Here is a 22263-nt window from a genome sequence, read left to right on the forward strand (position 1 = left end):
TTGGGTGGGTGCACATGAACCCCTCGTCTATTTGAAAGTGTGGAACGATCTAGAGCAGGCAGTCAGAAAACAGTCTTCTAACGAGTGAGAGAACGAGACAGGAAAGTGGATGGTGAGTGTTAGTGGAGTCAGGTTTGTCAGAAATTGAGTTACTTACCCTTTCTCCTTACCTTAGACAAACTGAGGTGAAAAGTAGTTTGTCTTAGCTATACAAAAATCTTTTTTTTTTTTTTTTTTTGCAAAATTCACTCATCTATTTATTCATTCATGAATCAAATCTTTCCTAGGGCGTATTTCTCTCCAGGGCCTTGTACTGGGTTGGGGACCCCCAGAAGAAAGTGATGTGGGGTCCTTCCTTCCTTGGGCCACAGACGATGTGAACCAGAATGGTCACAGCTGCAAAACCACCGCTCTCCAAATGCACGTTTCAATTGACAAGGCCAAAAGTGTGGCCTTGGAGAGATCCTGCAGCCACAGGATGAGATGTGACTCCCAGGAAAGGACCGCCGTGACCAGCGGGTCTGTGCGTCTGCAGACTGGGTCCCTGTGTCCTCCACATCCTCCTCCCCGGCAGCTCCCTCACCCATGGGATGGAGATTTGCAAGGGCCAAGTCAACGCCTGTGCAGCCACCAGTGGGCTGAGACAGGACTAATGTGAGGGCACTGCAGTTTTAAAGATTTAAGTGGAAATCAAAATGGAAATTTAAGAAACAGGAAATAAGACCAGGAGGAGGCCCAGAAGTTTTGTGTTTGGTGGATGCAGGGCTCCTGAGAATGCAAAGCTAGGTACGAAGGGAAGAGGAAAAGACAGTGTGGAGCATCCAAAGTGACCGCCTCAGGCTTGTGGTGGTGTTGATTTCTCATGTTCTATTTTATATTTTTCATATTTTCTAATATTTTTGCAGGGCATTCTTGTGATATAAGGAGGACATTACAAAAAAATCATACATTTTTAAAATAAAGACAAAAAATGTGTTCAAAGAATTGACAAGCGTAGCCCCTTTGTGTTCTGAAAAAGTTCAGTGCATGGCAAGCTTCTGAGTCCCTGTCTCTGTATGAACAAAGGTCTTGGTGTTTTAGAAGGCAAGGTAGACTCCTACTGTTCGTATTCTTGTGCTTCCAATGTAAACTTTGTATTCTACCTAAGGCTTGTACAAATCACTGTGCTTTGCTCTGAAGTGGCCCAGAGAAAGTCTGGATGTTTCAGGGCCTTTAAGATGAGTGAAGAAACAGGGTCTTACCACATACTCAGCCCATTTAACGTTTATGTTTCCAAAACATATTCTGAATCACTGAGCTTAAGAATGAAGTGACTCAAGGTATAAACCAAAAATAAGATTCTAAGCCCCCACAAGGATCTAAATGGGCCCCTTCTCTCAGCCACGGGCATTCCGAAGTTAACCTGAAAAATTCCTTCAGGCCGTGATGGGAAGTGGGGGTCAGACATTTCTCATTATACCGCACAACCACTGGAACCCGGGAAAAGCTGACCAGCAAGAACACCATGACAGGAAATGGGGGTCAGATGCCTCATTATACCCCCAAACGCTGGAACTCGGAAAAGCTGACCAGCAAGAACATCAGCACAGACCTTAAGCCTAATAGGAAGTATTTACAATCTCTTCTCTCTGCAGCCTGCTACATGGAGGCTTCGTCTGCATGAGAAAACCTTGGTCTCCACAACCTCTTCTCTTAGCCCAGACACTGCCTTCCTATGGATTCTAAGTTTTTAGATAATAACAACTCTTTCAACCAATTGCCAATCAGAAAATCTTTGAATCCACCTATGATTGGAAGCCCCCCACTGCCCCTTGACTTCCCATTGTCCCGCCTTTCCAGACTGAAGCAATGTGCACCTGATGTGTATTGACCGATGCCTTACAACTCCCTAAAATGGACACATGTTCTCAGGACCTCCTGAGGCTGTGTCTCAGGCTGTGGTCACTCATATTTGACTCAGAATAAATCTCTTCAAATATTTTACAGATTTTGACTCTTTTTATTGATAAGGCATTCCTGCTTCTCGGGCTCCAAGTCGACACTGAACAGCCTTGGGAGCTCTGCCTTTGGGTGATGGCTCCGAATCTCTCATCCTCATCACAGAGCACCAGGCCAGTTGGGTTGCCAGTGCCCAGCCTCCTCCCTGCATGCAGTTCAAGCAGTGAGTCTCAGAAAAGCACATATCGCTGCCAGCTTTAGATGCTCACAGAGGAGCCAGGGCCATCTGTGAACAGCAAACTCACTTCCAGCCAGAGGCATGGCTCACACCGGATTCCTGCTGGGTGTACCTGCCTGGCCACAGTCAACAGCTCTGGCCATGTCGGATGCCCCATGTCCCTCTGCTTGTGCTGTTGGTGGGGGGGGGGGTCCTGCTGCTGTCCCCCTGGAGGCAACCTTGCTGTCTCTCCTAGGTGGTTCCCAGAGGTGACAAAACCAACAAGGCCAGGGTTGGCAAGATGGGAAGGAGGATGGGTGGGACTCTTGCCCCATGCAACTTTTACCCCCCACCAAGACCACCTGCACTGCAGCAGCCCAATGTTGCCATCCCCAGCAAGGAGGGGATGGCTGGGGTCCCTGCCCAAGCCACTCCATTCCCACTTTGTATTAGTCCATTTTCATACTGATAATAAAGTCATACCCAAGACTGGACAATTTACAAAAGAAACAAGTTTAATGGACTCACAGTTCTATGTGGCTGCGGAAGCCTCACAATCATGGTGGAAGGCAAGGAGGAGCAGGTCACGTCTTACATGGATGGCAGCAGGCAAAGAGAGAGCTTGTGGAGGGATACTCCCCGTTATGAAACCATCAGGTCTCGTGATACTTATTCACTATTACCAGAACAGCACAGGAAAGACCTGCCCCCACAATTCAAATACCTGGGAATTCAAGATGAGATCTGGGTGGGGACACAGCCAAATCATGTCATTCTGCCCTTGGCCCCTCCCAAATCTCATGTCCTCATATTTTAAAACCAATCATGCCTTCCCAACAGTCCCCCAAAATCTTAACTCATTTCAGTATTAACTCAAAAGTCCACAGTCCAACGTCTCATCTGAGACAAGGAAAGTCTTTTCGCCTATGAGCCTGTAAAGTCATAAGTAAGTTAGTTAGTTCCTAGATACAACAGGGGTACAGGCATTGGGTAAATAAGTCATTACAAATTGGAGAAATTCGCCAAAACAAAGGTACTACAGGCCCCATGCAAGTCCAAAATCCAGTGGGGCAATCAAATCTTAAAGCTCCAAAATGATCTCCTTTGACTCCATGTCTCACATCCAGATCATGCTGATGGAAGAGGTGGGTTCCCATGGTCTTGGGCAACTCTGCCCCTGTGTGGCTTTGCAGGGTACAGCCTCCCTCCCGGCTGCTTTCATGGGCTGGTGTTGAGTGTCTGCAGCTTTTCCAGGCACAGAGTGCAAGCTGTCAGTGGATCTACTATCCTGGAGTCTGGAGGATGGTCACCCTCTTCTCACAGCTCCACTAGGAAGTGCCCCAATAGGGACTCTGTGTGGGGGTTCCAATCTCACATTTCCCTTCTGCACTATCCTAGCAGAGGTTCTCCTTGAGAGCCCATCCCTGCAGCAAACTTCTGCCTCGACATCCAGGCATTTCTATACAACCTCTGAAATCTAGGCAGAGGTTCCCAAACCTCAATTCTTCTGTGCACTTGCAGGCTCAACATCATGTGGAAGCTGCTAAGGCTTGGGGCCTGCGCCCTCTGAAACCATGGCCTGAGCTCTATGTTGGCCCCTTTCAGCCATGGCTGGAGCAGCTGGGATGCAGGGCACCAAGTCCCTAGACTGCACACGGCACAGGGACTCTGGGCCCCAAAACCACTTTTTCCTCCTAGGCCTCCAGGCCTGTGATGGGAGGGGCTGCTGTGAAGACTTCTGACATGCCCTAGAGACATTTTCCCCATTGTTTTGGGGATTAACATTTGGCATCTCATTACTTATGCAAATTTCTGCAGCCAGCTTGAATTATTTCCCTTCAGAAAATGGGTTTTTCTTTTGTATCACATTGTCAGGTTACAAATTTTCTGAACTTTATGCTCTGTTTTCCTTATAAAACTGAATATCTCTAACAGCACTCAAGTCACCTCTTGAATGCTTTGCTGCTTAGAAATTTCTTCTGTCAGATAACCTAAATCATATCTCTCAAGTTCAGAGTTCCAAAAATCTCTAGGGCAGAGGCAAAATGCCACCAATCTCTTTGCTAAGTCACCTGTGCTCCAGTTCCAAACAAGTTCCTCATTTCCCTCTGAGACCACCTCAGTGTGGACTTTACTGTCCATATCATTATCAGCATTTTGGGCAAAGCCATTCAACAAGTCTCTAGGAAGTTCCAAACTTTCTCACATTTTTCTGTCTTCTCCTGAGCCCTCCAAACTGTTCCACCCCTGCCTGTTACCCAGTTCCAAAGTTGCTTCCACATTTTCAGGTATCTTTTCAGCATCACCCCACTCTCTGCACTACCAATTTACTGTATTAGTCCATTTTCACACCGCTGATAAAGACATACCCGAGACTGGGCAATTTACAAAAGAAAGAGGTTTAATGGACTTACAGTTTCACATGGCTGGGGAGGCCTCACAATCATGGTAGAAGGTGAAAGGCATGTTTCACATGGTGGCAGACAAGAGAAGAGAGCTTAAGCAAGGAAATTCCTCCTTATAAAACCATCAGATCTTGTGAGACTTATTCATTATCACAAGACTAGCATGGGAAAGACCTGCCCACATGACTCAATTACCTCCCACTGGGAACCTCCCATAACATGGGAATTCAAGATAAGATTTAGGTGGGGACACAGCCAAACCATATCACACCTCATTTCACATTTATCTCATCACAGCAGGCTCCAGAGCAGAAGGCCAGGCCTGGCAGTGCAGCATCACAGGCACAGGAAAAGGAAGCCTCCCTGCAGTAGCCAGCCATGTGCCCTGCACTGTGGCTGCAATGCTACAGGGCCTGCACCCTGTCTCTCTGGTCCTGATGGGACTGGAGCCTCAGCCTTCCCAGGGCACAGCACCCCTGCTGGAAGCTCTGCTCCAGCACAGTCTTGCAGACACCTGCCTGGACTCAGCCATCTGCCAGGACTGGCCTGGCCGACCCCAGCTTTGCTATGAATGGGAGTCTCCAAATGAATGACCCCATTAGGGATGGGACAGTCCATTGATAATTAGACTCATGGCTTCCTTGTCTCCAGGGTCACAGTTGCCCTGTGTGAAGTCCTGTGCCCACCCTTACCAATGGCTTTGTTTGCCCTGTCTACTGATCATGGCTTTTGTCTGTCAGCCTAGTTTCTGCCCAGCCCTTGACAGAGGCATAGGAGAATGCTTTGGCCTTACCTGAACCTGGACCTAGACCTAGAGATGTGGAAGTTTCTGAAGCTTGTGAGCTGCCCTTTTATCTCTGCCATGGCTCATCTGAGTTTGGGGGAATGTCTATTCTGATGGGAAGGGATTCAGAATGGCTTCTGACTCATTTGCTGTCCTGTCCTCATGACCCTTGCAAAGCTGGGATGTTACAGCTGCCAGAGAGGCTAAGACTGCTTCCCTCAGCCCCTACCTTGCTGTATTAGTCCATTCTCATGCTGCTAATAAAGACATACCTGAGACTGGGTAATTTATAAGGAAAAAAGTTTTAATTGACTCGCAGTTCAGCCTGGCTGGGGAGGCCTCAGGAAACTTACAATCATGGCAGAAGGGAAAGGAAATACATCTTTCTTCACATGGCAGCAGGAAGGAGAAGTGCTAAGCACCAGAGGGAAAAGCCCCTTCTAAAACTATCAGATCTTGTGAGAACTCACTCATTGTCACAAGAAGAGAATGGAGGTAACCACTGCCATGATTCAATTACCTCCCACTGGGTCTCTCCCATGACACCTGGGGATTATGGGAACTACAACTCAAGATGAGGTTTGGGTGGGGACACAGCCAAACCATATCATTCCACCCCAGCCCCTCCCAAATCTCATGTCCTCACATTTCAAAACACAATCATGCCTTCCCAACAGTCCCCCAAAGTCTTAACCCATTCCAGCATTAACACAAAAGTCAAAATCCAAAGTCTCCTTGAGACAAGGCAAGCCCGTTCTGCCTATTAGCCTGTAAAATCAAAAGCAAGTTAGTTACTTCCAAGATGCAATGGGGGCACAGGCACTGGGTAAATGTTTCTGTTCCAAATGGAAGAAACGGCCAAAACAAAGTGGCTATAGGCCCCATGCAAGTCTGAAATCCAATAGGGCAGCCATTAAAACTTAAAGTTCCAAAATGATCTCCTTTGACTCCATGTCTCACATCTAGGTCATGCTGATGTAAGAGGTGGGCTCCCATGACTGTGGGTAGCTCTGCCCCTGTGGCTTTTCAGGGTACAGCCCCCAACCCCAGCTTCTTTCATGGCTGGCATTGAGTGTCTGTAGGTTTTCCAGGCACACGGTGCAAGCTGGCAGTGGATCTATCATTCTGGGGTCTAGAGGAGGGTGGCCCTCTTCTCATAGCTCCACCAGGCAGTGCCCCAGTGGAGACTCTGTGTGGGGCCTCCGACCTTACATTTCCCTTTCACACTGCCATAGCAGAGGTTCTCCAAGAGGGCTCCACCTCTGCGCAAACTTCTGCCTGGACATCCAGGCATTTCCACACATCACCTGAAATCTAACAGGAGGTTCTCAAACCTCAATTCTTGACTTCTGTGTATCCACAGGACCAACACCATGTGTAAGCCACTAAGGCTTGGGGCTTATACCCTCTGAAGCAATGGCCTAAGATGTACCTTGGTCTCTTTTAGCCACAGCTGGAGCTGAAGTAGCTGAAAAGCAGAGCACCATGTCCTGAGGCAGCACAGAGCAGGAGGGCCCTGGGCTTAGCCCAGGAAACCATTTTTCCCTCCTAGGCCTACAGGTCTGTGATGGGAGAGGCTGCCATGAAGGTCTCTGACATGCCCTGGAGACATTTTTCCCATTTTCTTGGTGACAAACATTTGGCTCCTCATTATTTATGCAAATTTCTACAGCAGGCTTCCATTTCTCCCTAGAAAATGTGGTTTCCTTTTCTATCACATCACCAGGCTGCAAAATTTCCAAACTTTTATGCTCTGCTTCCTCTTGAATGCTTTACCACTTACAAATTTCTCCTGTCAGATACCCTAAATCATCTCTTTCAAGTTCAAATTGTCACAGATCTCTAGGGCAGGAGAAAAATGCTGCCAGTCTCCTTGCATAGCAAGAGTGACCTTTACTCCCATTCCCAACAAGTTCCTCATCTCCACCTGAGATCACCTCAGCCTGGACTCTATTGTCCATATCACTATCAGCATTTTGGGCAAAGCTATTCAAGAAGTCTCTAGAAGTTCCAAACTTTCCCACATTTTCCTATCTTCTTTTGAGCTCTCCAAACTGTTCCAACCACTGCCTGTTACACAATTCCAAAGTCACTTCCACATTTTTGGGTATCCTTATAGCAGCACCCCACTTTCTGCAGTACAAGTTTACTATATCAGTCCGTTTTCACGCTGCTAATAAAGACATACTTGAGGCTGGGTAATTTATAAAGGAAAGAGGTTTAATTGACTCACAGTTTGGCATCGCTGGGGAAGCCTCAGGAAACTTACAATCATGGCAGAAGGGGAAACAAACACATCCTTTTTCACATGATGGCAGGAAGAAGAAGTGCTGAGCAAAAGGGGGAAAGCCCCTCATAAAACCATCAGATCTCATGAGAACTCACTCACTTCACAAGAACAGCAGCATGGGGGTAACCACCCCCATGATTAAATTACCTCCCATTGGGTCCTTCCCAGAACACCGTAGGGATGATGGGAACTACAATTCAAGATGAGATTTGGGTGAAGACACAGCTATACCATATCACTGGGGTGAAAGCTTCATAGACTGCTAATGCTTTGCTAGGCTGAGACCCACAGAGGCTAGAAACCACCCTGTGGGTCTGTGGGAGAGAACTCAGGGATCTTCCTTGGTGACAAAACCATACAGCACAAAACCAGGGTCAGAGGTAAGAGAGGACCCATGACCCCCTGGCCTGGGTGTCCCAACCTGAAGATCAGGGCTTGCTTAGATGATCGCTACAGGGACAGCGCTGTACCGAGGCAGAAGGTACATTGTGGCTTCAGGGCTGACCCCATCGCCGCACCAGCACACAGATCCCTGCCTGGTTCTCTGCCTTCACCATCCTGAAAGTCTTAATGACCTTGGAACAGGGGGTCCTGCATTTTCATTTTGCACCAGGCTCTGAGAATTATGTAGCTGGTCCTGATCAGATTTCCTCTGTGCTGACAGCCCCAGTTTTGCAAAACTTAATTGAAAGAACAGACTAGACCAGCAGCTCTCAAGGGTGGAATTGTGCCCTGGGGGCACATTTGCCAATGTGTGGAGACATTTTTGGCTCTCTGTGCTGGTGCTGAGTGGGATGCAGCCAGGGATGCTGTGAAACTATCTATAAGGCACAGCAGTCTCCAGCAACAGAGTCATCCCGCTCCAAGTGTCAATACTGCTGAGGCTGAGGAACCCTGGGCTAGAGCAATGTATGCAGCCCAGGCAGCTGCAGGAACTGCTTATGAGTCCAATCAAAGGAGCCAGCGCTGTCCAGAGGAGGCTTCCCAGCACCAGGAGGGGCTGGAATTTAACCACAGTCTGGCAAAAAGAAAATTCTTCCCGAGACACCAAACCCCCTACCCCTTTAGCCCTTCCTCCCGAGAGTACAGGCCATAAATCAGACAAAACCTGCATTCTGCAGAAGGAACACCCTCTGTGACCGGGTGGGTTGCAGCATGGCTGAAACATGCATGCATTTGAAGAAGCAGCTGCCCACAGAGGTCATTCTGGAATCATACTGCAGACAGAGGCCGCAAGGCAGGGCCGTGAGGGCAGGGGGGAAAACTCACCAAGTCTGGTGTCCTCTGCCATGATGTTAGAAATCAAAATTTTATGTGTGACAAGCAGATGGTCAAAGCCACGCCGATGTGCCAGGTGTTTTAATGAGCCTGGTCCCCAAGTCAGCACAGCACCCTGGAGCGCAGCATTCCTGGAGTTACCTAGGTTACTCCACCGAGGCAGCCCTGGGCAGCGAGGCCTCAGGTGAAAACCTTGAAAAGCGGCTCAGGCATTAGCATGACAAAGAGCCGCCACCTGGGGCGTCTCTGGGCCCAGCCTCCTGGCTGCCAGGACAGACGCTGTTGTTGTTTGTCTTTTTGTTTTGTTCGTCTTAAAGAACATCCTGAAGATGTTTGCTGGGGCTGGTAACTAAGCAGCAAGAGTTTATGCTCAAAATAGACATTGTTTGTAATTTTTCACCCCAGTTACCCTAGAAATTTCTCAAATGATTTCTTTATAGCAGCAGACGCAGGACTCCATCCCACCCCCCACTGGCCCTGCTCCTTAAAGGGATAATGAGCTGGGCCCCCTCAGCCTCCTTCCCACTGATTACTGTTTATTAAGCGTCCGCGAGAAGCGGGGCCTGTTTTCCCTCAGCCTTTTTTATCTCCTAATGTGTGTGTGTGCCATGCAGATTAGGATAGGAAAATGCTAATTTACACTGCACACCGAGCTGCCCAGAAAGCCAGATCTGCACAGACCCGTAAGCCCGGGGGCGGCGCAGGGGCGCCAGGAGACGCAGAGACTTGTGCCCCAGGCTCCAAGGTAGCAGACCTGGGGTAGGTGGTGTAGATGTGTTCAACCACATTCGAGTGGTGCATTACTAGAAATGGGGCTGGTGTGGAAGAAACTCCAAGCACATCCTGTATTGGCACCGCTCAGCCAGCTGGGCTTCCCTGGACACCATGGACACTCCAGGCTGGACAGCATGCCTCTTAGGAACCTGTCTCCACTGCTCTGTCCCCAGGCCTGCTAACTTGGTTGCTGGAGGGTCAGGGCCACAGAGAGACCAGGGGTTCACTCAGGTTCTCAAGGTCACCTTCCTGGAACCCTTGAAGGAAGGGCAGCAGCTCCAGAGATGCTGGGACCCTGCATGTGATCTCCAGGGTAACTCCTTAACTGAAACCACTGAATGCTCCCTTCACACAGCGGAACTGAGTTTATGAGGCTTTCCATTGCAAGGAGGATGCAGCCATTTACCTTGTTAACTCACTGGAAGGTGGAGAGTCTGTTAGCTGAGTCAAGGTTTAAAGAGAACAGCCACAGCTGGTGGAGGTAGAAGGGGACGGGACTGAGCTTAGGGTGTGTTACGGAACTGGCGTTTCTGGATGCAAGCAGCCTCTGAGAGGCAATGGGGAATCAGAGCTGGGCAGCAAAGCACAGCTCGCGCCTGCAGCACCAAATTTCCAGTGAAATGAAGACTCAGAGTCAGAACAGGCCGTGGAGACCATGTGGCTATGCTCTCTCGTCAGCGTACCTGAAGAAGATGAGCTACACCGTGACACTCAGGAGCCCTCCTCAGCTCCCAGGACTCTCCTGCGCGGGGACAGAGTGTCACTACTCCTGCCCACTTCCCAGGGGACATGTCTCAGGTCTCATTTCCATTAAACTCACCTCCACCTAACTCCACCCCTGGCTCTGGGCTATTGCTTTGAGCTGTCAATTTTGTATTAGATATAGAATTAAGGTTTTGTCAATGAAACAAGTCAAACTCTGTAAAATATTTGAAGAGATTTATTCTGAGCCAAATGTGATTGCCCATGGCCCGTGACACAGCCCTCAGGAGGTCCTGAGAACACGTGCCCAAGGTGGTTGGGGTGCAGCTTAGTTTTATAGATTTTAGAGAGACATGAGACGCCAATCAAATATATTTAAGAAATACACTTGTTCAAGAAAGGCGGGACAACAAATTGATACAAACTGATTCTCATTTTGAATCCGTATGTATACACTGCCTTTGTATGAAGAAGCTAATTGGTATATTGAAGGGAGGCTTCCAGGTTATAGGTAAATTAAAAATTTTTCTGGTTGACAATTGGTTGAGTTTATCTAAAGACCTGGGTTCAATAGGAGGGAACGTCTGGGTTAAGAAAAGTTCTTGTGGAAACCAAAGTTCTGATTGTGCAGATGAAGCCTTTGGGTAACAGGCTTCAGAGAGAATAGATTGTAAATGTCTCTTATCAGACTTAAGGTCTGTTTGATGCTAATGCCAGAGAGGTATCATGAGTCCTGTCCGGCCCCCACTTCCCATCATGGCCTGAACCAGTCTTTCAGGTTAAATTTTAAGAACACCCTGGTGGAGGAGGAAGTCCATTCAGATGGTTGCATGGCGTGGTGCGGTGGGGCGGGGCTTGGAATTTTATTTTTGGTTTACAGTTTATTAAATCTGTGTTAATGCATGGAATTCAGGCCATAAAAATTTCTTTAAGACTGGGCGCAGTGGCTCACGCTTGTAATCCCAGCACTTTGGGAGGCCAGGGTGGACAGATCACGAGGTCAGGAGATCAAGATCATCCTGGCTAACACGGTGAAACCGCATCTCTACTAAAAATACAAAAAATTAGCCGGGTGTGGTAGTAGGCGCCTGTAGTTCCAGCTACTTGGGAGGCTGAGGCAGGAGAATGGCGTGAACCTGGGAGGCGGAGCTTGCAGTAAACCGAGATCTCGCCACTGCACTCCAGCCTGGGCGACAGAGTGAGACTCCGTCTCAAAAAAAAAAAAAGGAAGAAAAAAATTTCTTTAAAATTGGGGTTAATGTGCCACTTTCTCTTAGGTAAAGATGTAGCTATTTTGGAGAAATTTGAATGAATGCTCAGAACAGGTGAATCAGAGTGCAGTGTCTTAAGGCTTACCTTCAGTTGCAATACAAGGCACTGACTTTTAAATTTTTGATATTTTAAAAGTTATCTGTAATCAAAAATATTTTGGCACCAAGCATGTTCCTCTTTCTTGTAACCTGTATTTTATGTTCAAAAAATGGTTGAATTCACATCCCCCAGAATAGAAACTCCATGAGAAGAACATTGCAGTTCTTATTGAGAGATGTCTTCTAGGCTCCTAAAATAGTGTCTGATACATAAACATCACTCCAGGAATATTGTTGGATGTGTAAACATACCGGCCCCATGGCACATGCATGCACACCACATAACGTGTTGTCTGCTCCGTTAATACTTCCATTACTGGTACGCTGGGATGGTGTAAAGAGTGAATACAACCTGCCCAACACACTTTGTATAGATTTTTCTGGAATAAAAGTGGCTCTTTGGCTAATTCTAAAGTTTATTCTAAAAGAAATGTAGCTATAAAGTTGCTTCTCATATATAATCAAGTGAAAAGACTAGATCACACAGTAGGATCTAAGGTATGGTCATAAATTGCTTTAAAAACATATCGACACACACTCCTAGAAGAACACTGGAAGAATATACACCCAAGTGTTGGCAGTCAAGATTTTCCCCTAATTCTGTATTTTTGTATTTATATTTTCTCATTTTGAATCAATATGATGCACTGCCTTTGTATTAAGAAGCTAATGGGTACTTTTTTCCTGGGGAGTGTGTTTGGTTTTAGAGCAGGAGTCATCACCTGCCAGGCATCCGACTCCCCTGCGCTGCCTGCTTCCCATCACACCCAGGGCCTGAGGGAGGAAGTGGGCTCCCGCAGCATGGTCAGGGCAGTGAGGTGAGGCAGAAGCGGCACTGAGGGGATTCCCTGAGGGACTTGGGGAGGGTTTCCATGCATCCCGCCAAAGGTCGGTGCCTCCTGGGGTTTCCTCTGACCTCCCAGCACCAGGGAGGGGTGCCCCTGCTGGGACCTTGGAGCCTGGGCTCCCTGACGGCTTGCTCTATGTAGCTCAAGGCTCCCCCATTCCATTACTTTGAAAGGGAAAGGAGAAGGAATAAGGACAGAGGGAAGGAGGAGGGAGGGAGGAGACAGGCGGGAGCTGAAACAACCTCCGGCAGCACATCTGTGGGTGCCAGGCCTCCGAATGCAGCGCTGAGTAAGATGAACTCCCGGCCTTCATGGAGGAGCAGATACCAACTGGCAATTTGCATGATTGATTATTTAGCCACAACTGTGATGAGTGCAACTGAGGACAGGCACAGGGCCTAAGGCGGTGCCCAAGAAGATGCCAGGCCGGGGCTGGGACCGGGGTGAGATCCGAGATTGAGAGGTCCAAGTGTGTCCTGAGTTTCTTATCTCTGCCTGCAGGAGTGTCTGTGAGAAAGAAAAAGGAACTGCAGGTTCCCTCCGTGAACTCCCACAGCCCTGCCCAGTGAGGACAGTGGGGCCTGGCCAACAGCCGGGCCAGCGCGTCTGCCCCCTGGAGCTCTCTCTTCCCTTCACGCGGGGGCTGGCGGTGGGGAGGTCACAGGCCGGAGCACAAAGTCCTGGCTGTACAAGAGGCTTCCCTGAGGGAGGAAGCTGCTCCCTTCCACAAAGGTCTCTCCAAAGGACCTTCCTAATTTGCTGCTGGCAGAGAGACAAACAACACAGTGGCCATGCCAACTGGGGAGAGAGGCCAAATGGAAACCACAGGCCACACTGCAAGGTGGTGGGGAAGAGGGCTCTGGCTTGCTTGTCCTTATATGTGGTGAAAACTAGAGCAGCAGCTTTCATCAGGCCAAAGCGGGATGAAAAAGTCAGAGGGAGCATGGCACAGGACAGCACCTGACTGCCAGGAGATGAGCAATGAAGCCAGGATGCAAGAGGATGTGCATGCAGTGGCATTTGGGATGTGGAGAGAAGACACAAGCCTGGGAAGCGCAAAGGGTTCCGGCCTCATCCATCACATCACCAAGTTCCTGTTTTACTCTTGATTCTAAGCAGCAGCTAAATGAGCAGATTAAACACTTAGAAATGCCGCATTGTGGAGTGTGGAGGCCCAATGGCCAGCGAGGAGGCTATAAACAAAGTCAGTGAGAGATGAGGAGAAAACAGTTCTCTAGGAGGCGCCCTTCTCTTTTGCTTTGACGGTTGTGATACAAGCAGGCAGGAAGGATCCATGAGTGAAAGGCATATGTGAAATATGATTTTCAGTTTCCTTCTTTCACAACTGGGTAAAAATAATCATTCACCAAGACAGAGAACAGACAGGAGGAGGAGTCTACATAGGAAAATGGTCATTATTGAAAACCGAGGCAAGGGAGTGTCAGTCGAGCTCCAAAGCCCAGACACACATGGGAGCATTGCTAGGAAAAACAGCAAAGTTGTTGAAGACCTAGCATCTACCTTGGCCCTGCAACAGACATAGGAACAGCTCTGCCTCCTAGAGTTCTTCAGACTCAAACTGCAGTGCTCTTTGGAAGGAACTTTAGGTAAATACAGAACCAACAGTCCATCGTCTATGTGTGCTGTAGCTGTGGCTATGGGGCAGAAGATGGTCATTGATGGTGACAGAGGGAACGGGCTGGTGGCAGGAAGGATCACAAAGTGAGGCCTAGACCAATGTCCATGTCATGGAATGCTAACATCAGATGCAAAACAGATACCAGAATATTCACCCAGGTTGGATTCCTTAGGCCCCTCGTTCTGAAAGCAAAAGTGCTCAGATTCAGTCATGAGAGGGAATGTGAGGACACACTTGTGAGGACCAGGCACCTCACATGTTCAGAAGGTCAGAAAATAGCCTCTGAAAGGTGAATCCTGTGCTTGGCTTGCTGAAGGGGTCCCTGGCAAAGCACAGCCCCAGCTGTGTCCTTGTTGTAACAAGCCAGTGCCTAGTGGGCTCTCTGAACTTAGGCAGTCTGCAAACAAATGATCTGGAAACTTTATAAGTACAGTATTGATTATGACTAAAGATAAAGTAGATTTAATTTCACTGGCAATCTGAAAAGAGTATCTTTAAGAAAAGCTAAGTGACCTATGAATTAGAAGAGAATAAGAAAGAATAAATAGATAATCCCAGATCAGCTTTCCTTGACCTTCATAACTGCAAAAGATTCCTTTTTTTGCCTTGAGATATTCCACTTATATGAATAAAGAGAAATAGTATTGTTCCTTTAGAAAATAATTTTGACAGGTCTTACTAATTATTGAGATGATCACTTGTTTGCTGTCCAGAGAACAAAAGCCTGCATTTCAGAAAGGCCAATATTCTTTTTGTTTGCCTTATACTTTCAGTGGGTAGGCTTAGGTTTATTTCAGACTTAGGTTTGCTTGCAATGCAGGTATTATGTAGGCTATATGCCTGCCCATGCATTCATGTTGATTTAAGTGTATAAAATGCTTGGACACATGGAATTATGGATCCTAGAGAAGAAGCTATCCAAAGAGCTTATTGTGTCAGTCAGGATGGCTTAGGTTTATTTCAGACTTAGGTTTTCTTGCAATGCAGGTATTATGTAGGCTATATGCCTGCCCATGCATTCATGTTGATTTAAGTGTATAAAATGCTTGGACACATGGAATTATGGATCCTAGAGAAGAAGCTATCCAAAGAGCTTATTGTGTCAGTCAGGATGGACTAAGTTATGCTGTGCTAACAAACAATTCCAAGATCTTAAAGAACAAAAATAAATAGGCTTATTTTGTGCTTCCGCTGCACTTTCAATGCCAGTCAGTAGCAGTTCTTCTGCATATTGTTCAGTAGTTCAGGCTGAGGAAGTTTTAACTGGAAAATTGCTGGTTGTTACAACAGAAGGAAAGTAAAAACATGGGAAACCATGTGTTCACTCTCAAAGCTTCTACCCACATGTGTGACACATTCCTTTTGCTCACATTTTACTAGCCAAACTCAAGTCATGAAGCCATGCATGCAGGGAACAAAGGTGGAAATGTGTAATGCGCCCATCAGGATGCGCACCAAAGTCTTGGAAACAACAGTGGTCTTGCACCCTGCTTTGAGACAAGGTCTACAAATGATCCTTGTATACCCTTCTTCCCAATGACTCTCATGTGAGCCTTTCCTAGATGCAGTCTTCAGCAAGAGGACTCTCAGCCTTCCACGTAATGTAAACACAATCAGCAGTTGAAAGCACAGAATTAACTCCACTAGTGTAAAAGCTGGTGCCTTGCTTCTATCCCAGAGTCACCAGGATGTCCACCAGGGAAATGAGTCAAGTTGACTCTGCAGTGAAGAGGCTGCATCAGCATCAGCCCTGCATCATCCACGGTGATTACATTATCCACATCCATGGTGATGGAGCTAAAATATCCAATGATCACACACAGGACACAATGACACACTGTGGATCATGACCTGCCTAGGCCACAATTTGCACTAGGGATCAATGACCTAGAACTACATCAGTGAAATCTGTTGAACAACGAGAGAAGAGATTCTCTTACTTCAGTAATTGAGAAGAAAAATGAATTCTCCTACCTCAGTAACTGTGGAAAAAGACTGATTTACCTCAGTACCTGTGAAGAAGAATAGATTTTCCTACTTTAGTAACTGTGGAGAAAAATGTATTCTTCTATCTCAGGGACTATGGAGAAGAACAGATTCTCCTACAGAGAAGAGTGGATTTTCCTACCTAGGTAACTGTGGATAAAGAGGGATTCTCCTACCTTGGTAACTGCAGAGAAGAAGACATTCTCTAACCTCAGTAACTGTGGAGAAAGATTCTTCTACCTCAATAACTGGAAAAAATGAATTTTCCTATTTCAGTGACTGTGGAGAAGGTAAAGAAACTCTTACTTCAGTAAGTAGAGAGGAATAGATTCTTCTACTTCGATAACTGTGGATAAGGAGAGATTTTCCTCCTCAGTAACTGTGGAGAATAGATTCTCCAATGAGAGGAACGGGAAAGAAAGGATTCTTCCACATCAGTAGTTGTGGAGGAGAGATTCTCCCACATTATAACTGTGGATAAAAAATGAATTCTCCTCACTCAGAAACTGTTGAGATGCATGTATTCTCCTACTTCAGTAACTGGAAAAGATTTGATTCATTTACCTCCTCAATTGTAAAAAAATGATAAATTCTACTGTCTTTGGAGGAAGAAAAGATCTCCTGCCTCAGTACTTGTGAAGAATATTGGATTCTTCTACCCCAGTAACTGTGGAGAATAACCAATCTCCCTATATCTGTAATTGTGGACATGGAGAGATTGCACTACCTACATGTGGAGAAGAATGGCTTCCCCTACCTCCATAACTAAGAAGAAGAATAGATTCTGCTACTTTTGTATCTGTGGAGGATGAAAGGTTTTTTTACCTCAGTACCTGTGGAGAAGAATGAATTCTCTTACCTCACTAATTGTAGAGAAAGAGAGACTTTCCTATCCTATCTCAGTAGGCAGTGGACAATAATGGATTTTTTTTAACCTCAACAACTATGGGAAGAAGAGATCTCCTTTAATAACTGTAGAAAAGAATGAATTCACCAACCTTAGTAACTGCAGAGAAGAGATTCTCCTACCTTAGTAACTATCATGAAGATTTTATTATTCTACCTCAGGAATTGTGGAGAAGGATATATTCTGGTACTTCAGTAACTATAGAGAAGGAGAGAATCTTCTCCCTCAATAACTGTTAAGAATGGATCCTACCTTAGTAACTGTGAAGAAGAATGGACTCTCTTACCTCAGTAACTATGGAGAAGAATGATTCTTTTATCTCAGTAAATATAGGAAAGAACAAACTCCATAACCTCAGTAAAAAGAAGAGAGACTCTTCTATCTCAGTACAGGTGGAGAAGAATGGATTCTTCTAATTCAGAACTGTGAAGAAGAGATTATCTTCTTGTAGTAACTGTAGAAGAAAATGGATTCTCCTCCTTCGTGACTTTGCAGAAGGAGAGATTCTTTTATCACAGTAACTGTTGAGAAGAATGAATTCTCCCTCTTCAATACATGTAGAGAAGAATAAATTCTCCTACCTGAGTAACTGGAGAAGGAAGGACTACTTTAAAACTCAGTAACTGGGAAGGAGAGAGTTCCTTCAGTAACTGTGTAGATGAATGAATTTTCCTAATTAGTAACTGTGTGAAAAAAGATATTCTCCTACCTCAGTAACTGTAGTGAATAATTTATTCCTCTATCTCAGTAACTGTGGAGAAAAATGGATTCTCCTGTCTTAATAACCCTGGAAAAGGATGGATTTTCTTCCTTCAGTAATTGTGAAAACGAATTCTCCTACCTTGGTTATTGTGAAGAGGATAAAGGCTGCTACCTCAGTAACAATGAAAGAAGATAGATTCTCTTACCTCAGTAACTGTAGAGAAAAACGGAATCTCCAAGCTCACTAACTGTAGAAAAGGAAAGATTCTCCTCACTCAGTAACTGTGCAGAAAAATATTATCTTCCCTTAGCTATTGGGAAAAAGAGGATTCTCCTACCACAGCAAGGGAGAAGAGATTTTCCTACCTCAGTAATTGCAGGGAAGAATTATCCTACCACAACATCTACAATGAAGAGTAAATTCTCCTACTTGAGTAACTGTGGAGAAGAATGGATTTTTTTAACTTCAGAAACTGAAGAATGAATTCCTCTAATCAGTAAATGCATGAAAGAGGAGATTCTCCTACCTCAATAACTGTGGTAGAGAATTTATTTTCCTATGTCAGTAACTATGGAGAAGAATGGCTTCTTTTACCTTCTTGGTAGATGTAGAGAAGCATAAGTTCTCCTAGCTGAGTAACTGTGGAGACTGAGGAGGAAGAGACATTCCTCTACATTGGTACCCATAGACAATAATGGATTTTACCAACTCATAACTGTGCAAACGGACAGATTCTTCTATTTCAGCTACTGTGGAAAAAAATACATTCTTCTTTAGTGCATGTGGAGAGGAATGGGTTCTCCTATCTCAGCAACTGTGAAGAAAAGATTCTTCTACCCAAGTAATTGTCAAAAAGAATGGGTTCTTCTTCCTCAGTAACTTTGGAGAAAGATCTATTCTCTAACCCAGTAACTGTGGAGAAGGGGAGATTCTCCTACCACGGCAACTGGAGAAAGAAAGGTTCTTTTGTCTCAGTAAATGTAAGGAGGAATGGATTCTTCCACCTCAGTAACTGTGGATAAAAAGAGATTCTCCTACCTCAGTAATTGTAGAGAAAAGTGATTCTCCTTCCTTAGTAACTGGAGAAGAAAAGCTTTTCTTCCTTAGTAACTGTGGAAAAGGAGAGAGTCTCCCGCCTCAGTATCTGTGGAGAAGAATAGATTCTATTTTCTTAACTGTGGAGGACAGTGCTGCTACCTGAGTAATTGTGGAAGAGAGATTCTACTACCTCAGTAACTGTGGAGGAGAGATTTTCCTACCACAGTAACTTTGGAGAAGGAGAGATTCTCCTTCTTTAGTAACTGTGGAGAAATAGAGCTCTTCTTCCCTCAGTAACGATGGAGAAGAATGTATTCTACCTCATTAAGCTTAGAGAAGGAGACATTCCCCTTCCTCTCCGGTGAGAATAAATCTGGGCTCCTGGTCAGAGTAGTATCAGTGTAGGCATTGCCAAGGCTTCTTGTTTGTGTGCCTGTGAACTTGGGAATGTGCTGAAATGAGACGTGGTGGGCTGGATTGAGAAAGACGGGCCAGGGGGGCTTTGGCTCTTGTGAAGCTTCTCCACCAGTGAAAGGCACAGCTTGGCATCTCCTCATTCACAAAATGGTGTGGAAGATTATTAGAACTGAGACCCCCAGTGAAAAGAGAAACTCTTCACATCCCCTGTAAAAGCTGTTGGTGAGAGGCCCCTGAGAGAAGTTGGGGGATATCAATGCCCTCTCTTCCCTACCAAGGGAGTGCACCTTCTGGACATCTGAGGAAGAATCACAATAATACTTTAAAAATCATAGGACCAAAATCGAAAATCAAACCCTGACAGAAAATATGATAAGGCAGAATTGTAGCTAATTGTGGATAAGATGGTCTGCGTTTGAATTATGGCTCTAGCACTTACCAACTGTGTGGCCTTGAGCAAGTTAGTCGACTTCTCTGCGGTTTCAGTTTTCTCATTTGTAAAATTGGGATGACAAAATGACTTCTGCAGTTAGCCTCCTGTGAGAAATAAATAAGATAATACCTGCGACGCACTCAGAACAATGCATGGCACAAAGCAAACGTGCAGTCGGCATTCGCTGCAAACAATTTCTCATCCTGAAAAAAATGTTGATTAGACCATGGTGAGCCAAGAGATGAAGGCCATTTTCCTTAAAAAGTCCCATTGGAGGCCTGGCCTTGGTTTCTGCAAATTGAGCAGCTGAAAAAGCAGAACTGAAGGTTTGCTCTGCCACTGTTCTGTAACAAAGCTTATTGCTGAGAATGGAAGTTTGAGAGAACAACTTTGCCAAAAAGAAATTTCATCACTCCTTGAAATGGCAACCCTAATTTGGGGTTTTTAGGAAATTCCCTCAGAGACCCAGTGCTCTATTTTCCTCAGATTACCCCCATTTAGCTATTTGTGCTGTACACCATATAAATTGTCATCACTAAGTCCAAGATATCATGACTCATAGACTGCCTCTTTGTTTTCCTAAAGAATGAAGAGTCTAAGAGGAATAGAAAGGCATTTTTTCATCCACAATTTTTTTTTTTTTTTCGTTTGAGATCCCCCATGTTGTGTTGGGGGCAGGTTATGGAAACAAAGGTGTAGGTCATTACCTCCAGGGTCTCATAGGCTGGTGGGAAGGCAGGCCAGGGAACCTGCCTGTAGCAATTGATCCCTGGTATATTCACAGGCTTTGGACCCAATGGAAACGAAGGGTGGGAGCCCAGGGACTCAGAACCCGGAACAGAGGGAGGCGAATCCTGAGGGTGAGAGAATGGAGGGCAGGGCTTCCAGGAGGGAACAGCCCAGGCCAAGCAAATGGTGAGAGAGCCTCTCACATTTGGGAACCATGAGAGATTCCATGTGGCTGAGAGGTGGCTTCATGGGGAAGATGTGAGAGAGAGCAGAACAGGGTGGAGGCAGATCACAGAGGGCTCTGTGTAACTTATGCAAGACCTGAGCACCATGGGGAGCCGTCAAGGGAAATTTAGGTTGAGCAGAGATACAATTGGGTTTGGAATATCTCTCTACAGCAGCAGTAAAATACCATGCAGGTGACAAGACTGGGAGCCGGGAGAGGAGGCAGGAGGGTGTGGATGGTTCAGACCAGGGATGGACAGTGGGGCCGAGGGGAGGAGACATTGGAGTGGCACTGTGTGGACGGAGGCAGGTCTTGGGAACGCATAAGACTGAAAGGAGATGTGGAAACATCCAGGCCCACAGTCTAGGGGTCCAGGGGCTGTGGCCACTGGAGTGCCATTCAAAGACTTCTCCCAAGCCCACCCCAGGTGAAGCCCTGTGCTGGCTTGGTCCTGGGAGCCAGAGCCCCTCCCTCATCGCAGCTGCTAAGCTGGACCATCCAAGAAGTAACGTAGCACCCGCCTACCATGACCCACGCCTGAGTTTCCCAGCCTGAGCCTTCATTCTCAAAGCTGTTTCTTGTTTCAAGGCCATTTCCTCATGGTCCTCCCCTGCCTGCAATGCTCAGCCCTGAATTCTTCACCAGACTCTTAACAGTGAGTGATTCACTCCTCTGTAAATATCTCCTCTGTGAAAGGCCTTGCCCAATCTCCAAACCTAAATTAAGTCCTCCTGTTACAATACCCTATACTTCGCCTCACAACATTTATGGCAATGTGCAATTATATATTTCTGTGTGTGGCTATTTGTTTTATATTTAGCTTCCTTCATAGACCATGATCTCCGTGGGGACTGGGCCCCTGTGCCCCCACGCCCAGGGCGGGCTCTACACCGATGCCTAGAAAACACACGTGCAAAGGCAAAGGCATGAAGTCAGCAAACAAGAGAAGGCTGGATTCGCTCCAGGTTTCCGGTGGTTGACAGTGCCCAGTGTCATTCACCAAATGTGGGATAGGCCAGGGGGAAACACACTGTGAGAAGGAGAGAGGAGCTGTGGATCTGCTTCAGAGCTGTCTGGGCCAGGCCTCTCATTCCAACTGACAGGGACTCGCCCGTCCAGATTCAACGTCTCCTGTGAGTCGCCAAGCGTACAGGGATCACAGGAGCCTTGGGCTCACGAAGTGTGTGGCCCCCCCCGTGCAGATGAAGGACTAATGGCCAAGGGAGCGAGAAAACCCTGAGCCTTCTGTAAGGCAAACCACTCAGCGCTATTTCCCACTGGGGTCTCCTGTGGAGAAGCCCCTCAGACCGGGAATATGGTGCAAGAGCTTCGAATTCTTTCTCCCGGACCAGCGGTCACCCAAACAGCTATCATTAGTCAGCAGAGTCTTTTGGTCCACAAGAGGCAGATGACGCACTTGGTCCTAACAGGAAGTTTCCTGGATCCGTTTGGTTTGCTGCTGTTGGGAGACCAGGCAGCCGCCTTCTTATAGCTGTGTCGTTCTCATTCACGCCATCTCCAGCAGCACCGCCATCCCACAGTTTCCTGACCCTAAAGTGTCTGAGGCCCCCACTGCCTC

The sequence above is a fragment of the Pongo abelii genome, chromosome 5 (assembly GCF_028885655.2).
Source record: "Pongo abelii isolate AG06213 chromosome 5, NHGRI_mPonAbe1-v2.0_pri, whole genome shotgun sequence".
NCBI lineage: Eukaryota > Metazoa > Chordata > Mammalia > Primates > Hominidae > Pongo > Pongo abelii.